Source organism: Pimephales promelas, chromosome 9, assembly GCF_988280905.1.
Source record: "Pimephales promelas chromosome 9, fPimPro1.hap1.1, whole genome shotgun sequence".
Classification (NCBI taxonomy): domain Eukaryota; kingdom Metazoa; phylum Chordata; class Actinopteri; order Cypriniformes; family Leuciscidae; genus Pimephales; species Pimephales promelas.
In genome coordinates, this window is record NC_142777.1 from 6,592,662 (window position 1) to 6,604,042 (window position 11,381).

An 11,381-nucleotide genomic window follows, 5' to 3' on the forward strand; every position below is an offset into this window, starting at 1 on the left:
ACAGCCATTTGGATATGTTTCAATCAGCTCTGTAATTTAGCACTATACAGTCAAGTCACACCACATGTATTTATACGTTTATTAGGGCTGGGTAATAAATATCGATTTCTTGATATTAATCGATTCTCATTTTTACAAACCGATATCGATTCTTAAATCTCAAGAATCGATTAGTCATCCTGTTTCATTTGTATGAATGAGACATCGCGGATGTGCGCATCCAACAAATCGCAATAATCTTTGTCCTTTGTTACTATTGATATGAAACAAAGTCTCAATTTTCAAATTACGTCCATTTTCTTTAGAAATTAAAAAACATAAATTGCGTTTTGGCGCTGTGGCGTGAGATCGCTCTGGCGCAGCTCCAGAGAAGCAGCGCTGATCTCTCTTCCGGGTTAATAATACCAGTCACAGCGCCAAATAAACATGAATGAACATGAATGAGCATCTGAAAGTGTGTTAAAAGATAGAGTACAACTTATCGAAATCCCTATCATGTCACATTGATTCGCTCAATCTGCGTTTCAACCGTGGAAGGACGTCAATTAAACAGCTTGTAATCAATGTCATGTATCGTCATATTTACCTCAGAAAACTCCACATAAACTCGTTACTCGTTTCCATTTATTAACATTACTTTTTAACTGAATTAATTAAAATGAACCAACAACTTAATTTTTTACTAACATGAACACAGATAAAACACAATATATAGTTTCATATATTTTTTGTTGCTGTTGTTGTTGTTTTAATTCATTTGTTGGTTGGTTAGATAGGAAATGAAGTAAGGGATGTACATCCAGCCGTCTTTTATCGCAGAATAAACACTGAGATGGGTGATCATGAGTCATGACCCAAATGTGAAGTATCCATGAAGTAGCTCCTATTCACTAGTGTGAATTGAGTTGTCTTCGTAACAAAAACAGCAATATTTCATTGACGTACTGCTTAAAACTATTCTTTAGGAATGTGTGGTTAACGATTTACAATCAAGCTAGGTAAATTCTAAAAGGGACTGCCTCTTGACGGCCCAAAAAGTCAATGAAGAAAATGTTTAAATATCCCAAGTGACTACCGTGGCTCAACTATATGTTTATCAAGCGACGCGAATACTTTTTGTGCGAAAAAACAAACAAAAATAACGAGTTTATTCGACTATTTTTTTCTTCCTTGTAGGCCAGAACGAGACTTCCTTATAGATTTCCACGACGCATGCGCGAGATTTGCGATCTGCGTACACCAGCTTACACCACTTCAAGAAGGTCTTACGGGGTTGGTACAGCATGGGGGTGAGTAATTAATGACTTAATTTTCATTTTTGGGTGAACTAACCCTTTAACTAACCTGCTTGCTAAGTGTCAATTGCGTGTCTCACTGTGAATTCGTTAAGAGTTGGCAGCTCTGAATGGCGCTAGCTTGATCAACATCAGCGAATACTGTCTGTCAAATTAATTCAAACTAACAATAAAGGTGTAATATGAACAAAACGAATACCATAAACTTCAAATAATTGCCCAAGCTTTTATTTTCCCATGTCGTCGAAATGCACCAGCTTGTTTTCGAGACAGGCGTCTATGAGGCGATCTTCATCATTTAGTGTTGAGATGTTGTTCATTGAGTCTCTAATCTCTAAAAATCTCCAAATGCTCCACGTGAAACTGCGGTCTTCCAAATTTTTACTATCATGTCAAATGATTTGAATAACATGCGCAACTCATTTTCTGGAGGTATACTGCCCCCATCTGTTTTGGAATATGGAGTAGGATTTGATTTATTATGTCAGATGGCACCTTTAAACGTGCTCTAAGCAATGTCGGGTGATGTGACTTCTTGTTGACGTTTAAAGTATTTTCAAACAAAACAGAGGTTAGATAGACCCTCCCTCCTCCTCATCCGCGCAATGAACCCCCAAACCCCACCCCCAGGGCCTTCTTGTCAGTTATTGGCTGGAACAGTTTGTTACGATTCGTGGAGCGGGTTGCCGCAGTTTGTTTTTGTTGCCATTTGTGGAGCCTAGGTTGTCTGCATAGACCGCGTTTTTTTTAGAAAGATACATATTTTATTTTATCCCCAGGCAATGGACAAATGTCTGCTCAGGTCTTTTTACTATTGCAAATTAAGGCTGCAACTAACGATTATTTTGATAATCGATTAATCAGACGATTATTAACACAGACATGTTGTTCAGTGTGAAGATATAAACTAAAAACATCTCAAATATAATTCATTTAATTAAATTTAATTATTGAATTATAAGGATAAATTGATCAAATAAATATAGAAAGACTGAAAACAACCGTTTCAGCGTAGAGCCGTAGTAGATCGCGTTCGAAAAACAATTAAAACTTGAGACAAATGCTATAAAAAGAGAATGGAATAGAGGTAACTTACACATCAAGATAACAGGCTTAATTAAAAGGACAGGAAAAATGATGCATCAGTGCACAAGCATTCGCTGAAAATCACCGAGTACTAAACAAACTAAACAATACGTTACTGCTGCTGTTATATTAACTGCCTTTATATTTACTGCTTCACATTGTAAACACCGTTTTAATTTAACCTATTTCTGCGGTGGCACTATTTTAATCCATCACTTATGTTGCGAGCCCCAAGGGCCTCAAGTGCATCCAAGATGCGGGTCTCTTTATTTCCACTCTTTTTTCTCCAGTAAAACATATTCCACAAACAGTCCTACTTGTACCCTTACTAGTGATATAACACCAATTATAAAACGGTTAGTTCCAATCCTTGATTCTGTTTGGTCAATAGCTGTGCTTTATTCATGATAAAACACGGCTATGACCGTTTCACCCAACGGTTCTATGCATCACTGCACAACACTGCAGATCCTTTGTGTTCACACTGGAGCATTGTTGCTGTTCACGGTCAGGGACTATTTTTTCTTTAGCAAAAGGAATGCTTTTATTGACTTTACTTCATGAAAGTTGCAAATACATTTCTTTACTTAAATATTTGTATTTGTGGTAACCTTTTTTTAAAAGCAATAAGGTACTCGAGGCAAGTTCTGTATCGTGAACAAGTAATGGCTGAAGGGGTTACTCCACTTCTCGAAACTAACAACGCCCTTCAGCCGTTGCTCATTCACGATACAGCACAGCCTCTCGTACCTTATTACTTACTAATAGAACAGGGCTCCAGACTAACTTTTTTTACTAGGAGAGCTGTTGCCCCTGACTGAAAATTTTAGGAGCACACTCAGAAAATTTAGGGGCACACCTTAAATCAGCTCGCAAAGCAATTATTCAAATTTCCCCCAAAACAACTGTAATACTGACAAATTCTACAATAATAAATAGACTTAACATTATGATATGCTGTTTTATTTCAAGTACACAGGGCTCCAGACTCAAATTTGAAAGTAGCACCACCTCAACTGAGAACTCACACCGAGTTCTACAAAAAAAAAAAAAAGAAAAAAAATCTAGTAGCACTGGGGCTGACAATAAATCACTAGGGTGTAGATGAAATTAACTTTAGTTATCATTTATAATGTCTTAGGCCTAATATTAAATAAAACAAAACTATTAATTTGAAAACATGGAGTGAAAATAGCCAATAAACATTCCTACTGTTTACAATGGTGTTATTATTTTTTAAATAAATGTTTAAATAAGAGTCTTAAAAAAATCTTAAAAATGTTTATTTTAGGAAAATCTTTGAAGGATGAACAAAAAATGTGTTGATCATCACATAAAAAAATACAAAAAATAAAATATTTATATATGATATTATAGTTTTGATTTTGAAGTGCTAGAAAAAGATGTGTAGTAGGCTACTTGTAAGTGTTTGACTATTTCTTCCACATTATCATATTTATGGTTAGAGTTAAGTTACAACATTAGCCTAAATCCATGGTGAGCTGCTGATTTAGTGGACTGAAAGCCTTCTATAAGTGTTTATCCTGGTTTCCACGTCAGCGCTGTTGATATGATAACTTATATAACTTACTTATAACTTACTATATATGGTTTATAACAGAACTCTGCGCCGAATCGGAATGTTTGTCACTGGATCTCGTGGTGTTGACGTTATTAATTCTGAAGCGAATTCAATGGATTCATTCACTGGATCTCCTAACAGTGTCACGTGAGCGAGATCGGCCCACGACTGGCAAGTTCGGGGCTTTTTTTTACTGTCAGTGGTTCGGGTCGCTGGTGCTGCTGCTCGACGGTCCTAATCACGAGTATCGTATTTTAGTTCCACTTTCATTTTGTTTGTATTCGCTGCTAGGTAACGAGTCGATAGATCGTTTATTGCTCAGACGCACGTAGCAGGTTGTGATATTTGTCTCCGTCTCTTTCCCACAGACGTTTATGCGCGCGATTCTTGTCACGGATTCATTGACGCGCCCCTTCCACGCTTAACCATGCGTTTAACGTGTGGCAAATTTACTGGTCGCACATGTGCGACTGGATGTAAAATTCAGTCGCACACTCTCAAAATTTGGTCGCAAAATGCGACCATTTGGTCGCAGTCTGGAGCCCTGTAGAACATTTGTTCACAAGACCAATGCACTAATAATCCACAAGAAACTGATCAACGTAAGCCGTAAATGACTTTCATAAAACAAGAACTGCAGGCACTGACATCACTGCCATTACATGATAGGCTGAGGTGCCTCAGGTGACCCAAGTTAGCCTTTACGTTTTCTCCAAAGTTAAAGTCATCTCCCTATTATAAGACAATATTATAGTCATCTCCCTATAATAAGACAATTTCTGACAAGGGAAAAACAAGACATGATCATACTGTATCACATGACAAGGAACCAGGAAACATGGGTAAATTTCAAAATAAAAGACATTAAAGGGTTAGTTCACCCAAAAATGAAAATTAAGTCATTAATTACTCACCCCCATGCTGTACCAACCCCGTAAGACCTTCGTTCGTCTTCGGAACACAAATGAAGATATTTTTTATTAAATTTGAGAGCTGTATAACTACCACATTGGCTCCTAAGGGACTGCCTCTTGACGGCCCAAAAAGTCAATGAAGAAAATGTTTAAATATCCCAAGTGGCTACCGTGGCTCAACTATATGTTTATCAAGCGACGCGAATACTTTTTGTGCGAACAAACAAACAAAAATAACGAGTTTATTCGACTATTTCTTTTCTTCCTTGTAGGCCAGAACGAGACTTCCTTATAGATTTCCACGACGCATGCGCGAGAATTGCGATCTAAGCTGGTGTAAGCAGATCGCAAATCTCGCGCATGCGTCGTGGAAATCTAAGGAATTCTTGTTCTGGCCTACAAGGAAGAAAAGAAATAGTCGAATAAACTCGTTATTTTTGTTTGTTTGTTCGCACAAAAAGTATTCGCGTCGCTTGATAAACATATAGTTGAGCCACGGTAGTCACTTGGGATATTTAAACATTTTCTTCATTGACTTTTTGGGCCGTCAAGAGGCAGTCCCTTAGGAGCCAATGTGGTAGTTATACAGCTCTCAAATTTAATCAAAAATATCTTCATTTGTGTTCCGAAGACGAACGAAGGTAATTAATGACTTAATTTTCATTTTTGGGTGAACTAACCCTTTAAAACCACAACACACACATACACTAGTATTTATCCTTTAACTAAAGAGAACGAATCATTTTGTTATAAATAAATTGTTGATCAATAGTTAAATCACTTGTTTTATGAATATTTGAATGTTTCTACTGTTTCCATCTCAACACTTTTTGTACCGTAAATATTCATACATGTGGACCTACAGTATTTCGATTAATATTCCACTGTTGACCCAGCAGTATTTACATGGCCTCATCCTGATAAAGTGCAACAGTGACTACAGTACCCAGGGCTATTTAAAAATAAACTTTGCCCATTTTACATTCATTATTGTAAAATTCGAATTCAAATTAGGCCATATTAGTCTAGTGACACCCAACCCCTCCCCATCAATTCGAAATCTGAACTCCAAAAGAGTAAGAAAACAAAAATAACTTCAGAACATTTGTCTCTCAGGGACTTAGGTACATCAGCAGCTGACGTCATCTATAGCCCCCCGACAGCTGCAACTCAATGACAGTTATCAAGACAAAAGTACCAGATGATACTATAACATAAAATACTACAGCCTTAATAGTTTCAATACAACATTGTTGTTTTGCAAATGTTCTCAGTGGTTATTATCCAGTTATAGACCACATTCCAATGACATTCCAAACTTACACTAACAGCTCGAGCTGTCTCAGGTCTATCACCTTTCTAATTATAACCCCATCCTCTGGCCCTCCAAGAATGGAAGTTTGGTCCGATCCTAAACTTAGCCCCTGTGGCTGCTCAGATCTGGTTGTGTCACACTAACCCTCAGTGCTACAAAGCTTACATGTGTTTCTCTCTGTGGATACTACACACTGTACAGGTAAGCTACAAAAACTTTTATTAGCAGAAGCATTTAATAACCTGCATTAAGTGTCATTTAAAGTACCTCCAAACTTCTCTTGGTGGATTGACACTATTATTGCTGAAATATCAACTGTTGTTAATGATGGCATTTGTGACTTTACTTAACAAAAATTACATGGGCATAGTTTGTTTTTGAAGTAGTTATAGAAGCAGTGACTTATATTAGAATAAATAAATATGCTTAAATTGGAGATTTCTGTTCATGGGTGCCATTTGGTAGACTGTGACTATAACGCAAACAGATGCTAAATATAATGGACACCAGAGCTATTTATCACAGGACAGCAGATCGTTTTTAGAGGGCAATATCTCAGTTAATATTTGGTTTTGAGTCAAATGTTCAATTACACAAATTTTGTTTTCTCTAGCAATGATTTCCAACATCTATTCATACATTAGGATATGTTTTGTCAGTTCAATGCACCAAATGAAAACCCATCCTGTCTATCATAACTTTAATCAACAAAATCTTTTTATTAACAAATTAACAGCAAAATCCTATTGACAGACAAGACTTAACGGTGAAATGAAGATAGATTAAACTAAAAGGTAGATTTTAATTTAACTGTTTTCAGAAAAAAAAAGATCAGATCAGGGCAAATTACCATTTGTTTTAAATATTTTTGGCAAACAATATTTATTTATAATATGCATCTTTGTACTACATAATTGTTATTAGGCTATAATATTTAATTTAATGGGAGTTTTCCATCCACATCAAAACAAAATAGTACAAATTGTGTGTTACTTAAAACCAATCCCCCACAAATGAAAATATTTTGTCTTTGTTTTTGAGATATTTACAACAGCATAGGCTTGTACTGAACTATCTATAAACATTAGTGCATGTTCATTAAAGGCATAGTTCACTTTGAAATTAATTTTTGATATGTTTTAGCTTACCTCAAGGGCATCCAAGATGTAGGTGTCTTTGTTTCCGCAGTATTTTTAATTTTGATATTTTTAGGTCAAACCGTTGTTGTGTCAGTCATATAAATGCAGGTCTATGGTCACCACCTCAAAGAGCATGCACAGAGAAGTCCAAATTAAACATGATTTAATGACTCGTGAATGGCCTAAGACACGAAACGAGCGGTTTGTGTGAGAAAACGAACAGTATTTATAGCGTTTTTACCTCTTATAACCACAGCCACGTCCAAGTGACCAGAAGGCACGGGCGCTTCGGTCCGCGAAGTCGCACGGTTGTGAAAAAAAATAAATAAATAAATCAACGTCGTCTGTTGATGTATCAAAAGCGTCTTCCATTGCAATTTCCTGTATATCTAAATGTTTAGATCTTCACAGTGAAAGGTAAAACTTCTGAAATCTCTGTGTAAACAATGAGTGACGAACACATGCGAGAGATCACTTCCGGGGCTTTCCGCATTTTCGCAGACAGAAGCGCCCTCGTCCTCAGAGTTCTTGGACGTGACTGTGATTACAGAGATAAAAACTATATAAATATTGTTCATTTTCTCACCCAAACCACTCGTTTCGTGTCTTAGGCCATCAATGTGTACTTACATTTACGGGTCATTAAATCATGTTTAATTTGGACTTCTCTGTGCATGCTCTTTGCGATGGTGACCATAGACCTCCATTATATGACTGACAGACAAGTACGGTTTGACCTAAAAATATCAAAATTGAAAATACTGTGGAAACAAAGTCACCAACATCTTGAATGCCCTTGAGGTAAGCTAAAACATATCAAAAATTTATTTCAAAGTGAACTATCCCTTTAAGTATAAAGGGTAGACTGAGTACAGACAGATGTAAAACTATCATTGACAGTAATTTGCATAATCTGTGCAGACATTTACATTAGCGCATAGTCCACAATACTGTACCTCCAAATTTTAATGGCGACAAATTTAATTGCGACGTTATGTTTTACATTGACTTCCTCCTCTTTTATTGTGAATAGATTGACATTCTTTTCTGATAATCAACTGTTTCTGTTTTCTAAATTTTTCATTCACCAAATTATTATTATTATTTTTTTATCTTTTGGGACATGCAAATGTGATGGGAAGCTAAGAAAATCAGGCAAATTTCCAGTGTGATCCACTGTAACCCTGTTATAATATGTGCTCCCATTATGAGTGCTCTGGTGGGACAAAGGCTGCATCCAAAACCTGGCAGCTTCCAGGAACTGACTTGTTGCCCCCCTGCCCTGTCAGGCAATGACTTAACAGACCGCGTTTATACATGAAGATACCTCACAAAACTGATTTCAGACAGACTTCTGAGGCAGCGTAACGATTTAATGATTGATAACAAAACAGAGAACTTTGGTGACAACAAATTCATTATTTAAATAACTACAATACTAATTAGAAATGTCATCAAAAGTGGTAAAAGTTGGTCAAAATGTTCACTTTACACACAAACTGATCACCAACCTCAAATTTCAGAAGCCATCTTTATTTTTTATAGCTCAACAATCAGAGAATTGAACGTACAGGATTGTGGAATATCAAAAATTGATCAGACGACGGGATCTCAGGAGACATCCTACTTCCGTATCCTGCCTGCGGAGGCAGTATTTTTCAGTTTTCAGATACAGCCAATGTGTATCTGCCCTCAGTGTGAAAAAGATTAAGAGCATAAATTACATGCGCACACACACACATACACACACACACACATTTGTCTTCGGAACACAAATGAAGATATTTTTGATTAAATTTGAGAGGTGGATCACTGCTACATAGGCTGCCTAAGGGATTGAAACTTGACGGCCCAGAAAGTCATTGAAGAAAATGTCTCACATGCGTGAGAATTCTTGCGTTCTTATTCTACTACTTCTTGTTCAGTTCTCGCGCATGCGTCGTGGAAATCTCTTGAACTCTTGTCTCAGGCGCGAAGGAAGAAAAGGAATAATTGAATAAAGTATTTTTTTTTTGTTTTATTTCCACACAAAAAGTATTCTCGTCGCTTGATAAACATATACTTGAGCCACTGTATTCAGTTTCAACCCCTTAGGCAGCCTATGTGGCAGTGATCCACCTCTCAAATTTAATCAAAAATATCTTCATCTGTGTTCCAAAGATGAATGAAGGTCTTACAGAGTTGGTACAGCATGGGGGTGAGTAATAATAAATATATTAAATAATAATGTTCACTGTTATGCTTTATATTATTTATGTAAAACGCATTATTATGCATTAGCAGATATGTGGATGATTAGTTGCTTTGCTGCTCAGTAATGTGTAACAGTTGATCCTGTTTCGTTCGGAACTAAAGCAAAAACAGACAATTAAAGGGATACTTCACCTCTGGAAAGATGAATGTGTATTTAAAATGGGCCATTTATGTAGAAGAAATGAGAAATTATTTTTGAATTTGGAGCTTTCTAGACTGAGAAAAGCCATAAAATGTATTTTTGGCTTATGTGGATGAAAGACAACAACTCCCAGAATGCACTTGCATCGCTGCCCTAGGAGGCCACGCCTACCAGTAACAGAGCGCAGTAGTTAAACAACAAGTCTAGGCTACTAGTGAGTCTCCGTGATGAGTCTGCCCAAAAATGTGTTTTGGGATTTGGCTTTTGCGTTCTACAGTCGCCATTCATCATGTTTACTGTAGCGAGCAGGACGAGGGAGGGAGAACGGCGCCGGTCTCGTATCTCTCACGGAGGAGCGAGAATTTTCTTAGTAATGTTAAAACACTCATCAACCGATCCCTTGTTTAGCGTTCATTTAAGCACTACATTTAGATTCACCAATCGGAATGAATTCAGTTATATTGAAACAAAAAGTGTGCATGAAAAACAATGAATGGCGACTGCAGAAAGTAAAAGCTCAATCCCGGACATCGACGGCCGGACATGTCTGGGAAAAAGAGGATGGTAACCCCTACTACTCAGCTTTCTCCACAGAACAAGAGACTGCTAGCTTAGCTTCCAAAAAAAGATGGCCGACACCATGTGTTCATGCTACACTCTCACGACCAATTCGTAAGAAATTTTACGCATGATTAAAAAAGTGTCTAATTCGTACTAATTCATACGACCTCACTCGTACGAATTTGTACGATTTGTATAAACCCACGTGATGGTTAGGTTTAGGGGCGGGGTAAGGGGTAGGTCATTCGTACGAATTCATACGAATTGGCCAATTCGTAAAATATGTACGATTTAGCAAAATCGTACGAGTGAGGTCGTACGAATTAGACACTTTTTAATCATGCGTCGATTTCGTACGATTTGGTCGTGAGATCGGGTTGGTTCATTCTGTGAGTGAGATCCACCCTCTATGGGCGGGTGAGACAGCCCCTTCTACTTACTTTAGTCTTTAGCCTCTGGACGCAAAATCCTCAGATGATGCAAAATGACGATTTTTGATAAAAAAAAAAAAAAACACATAAATCTCTCGTCTCAGGGGGATATGAGGGTGGAAAGCATGGTCATTTGAAAACACTACAGGTTTCCTACTTATACAAAGCTTAATGCTAAATCCTGAAGCATCCCTTTAAATATTGTGTCTAAAAAGACAGGTAATCTATATTATATTAACTTTGTTTATGAAAGCTCTTAAGCTATGAATATCAGCAAGGCTATTAAAGGAGAACTCCGGCGAACAATGAACCTTTGGTCTAATAAAACATCGGTACCTAGTCAATCGTTCTCTGAGATTTGTTTTCATGATAATCGAATGTAAAGAGTTTTATCTCTAAAAACTGTTTAGCGTATAATGCTAGTACTGGGGGCATTGACTAAGTAAAAAGAAATCGCTAGTTTATACCACTAACAAGGCTCAAAATAGCCCCACACTAACACAGTAACATAATGAGGCTCCATACATACAAAACGAAGCATTGAGAACTTTGTAAGTGTACAGACCGTTTAATAAGAAGATACTTTATGGAGACAGTTCACTTCGCGTATACAGACAGGAGCCATCTTAAAAAATAGTCTCGATAAGTCAAACCACGAACGTC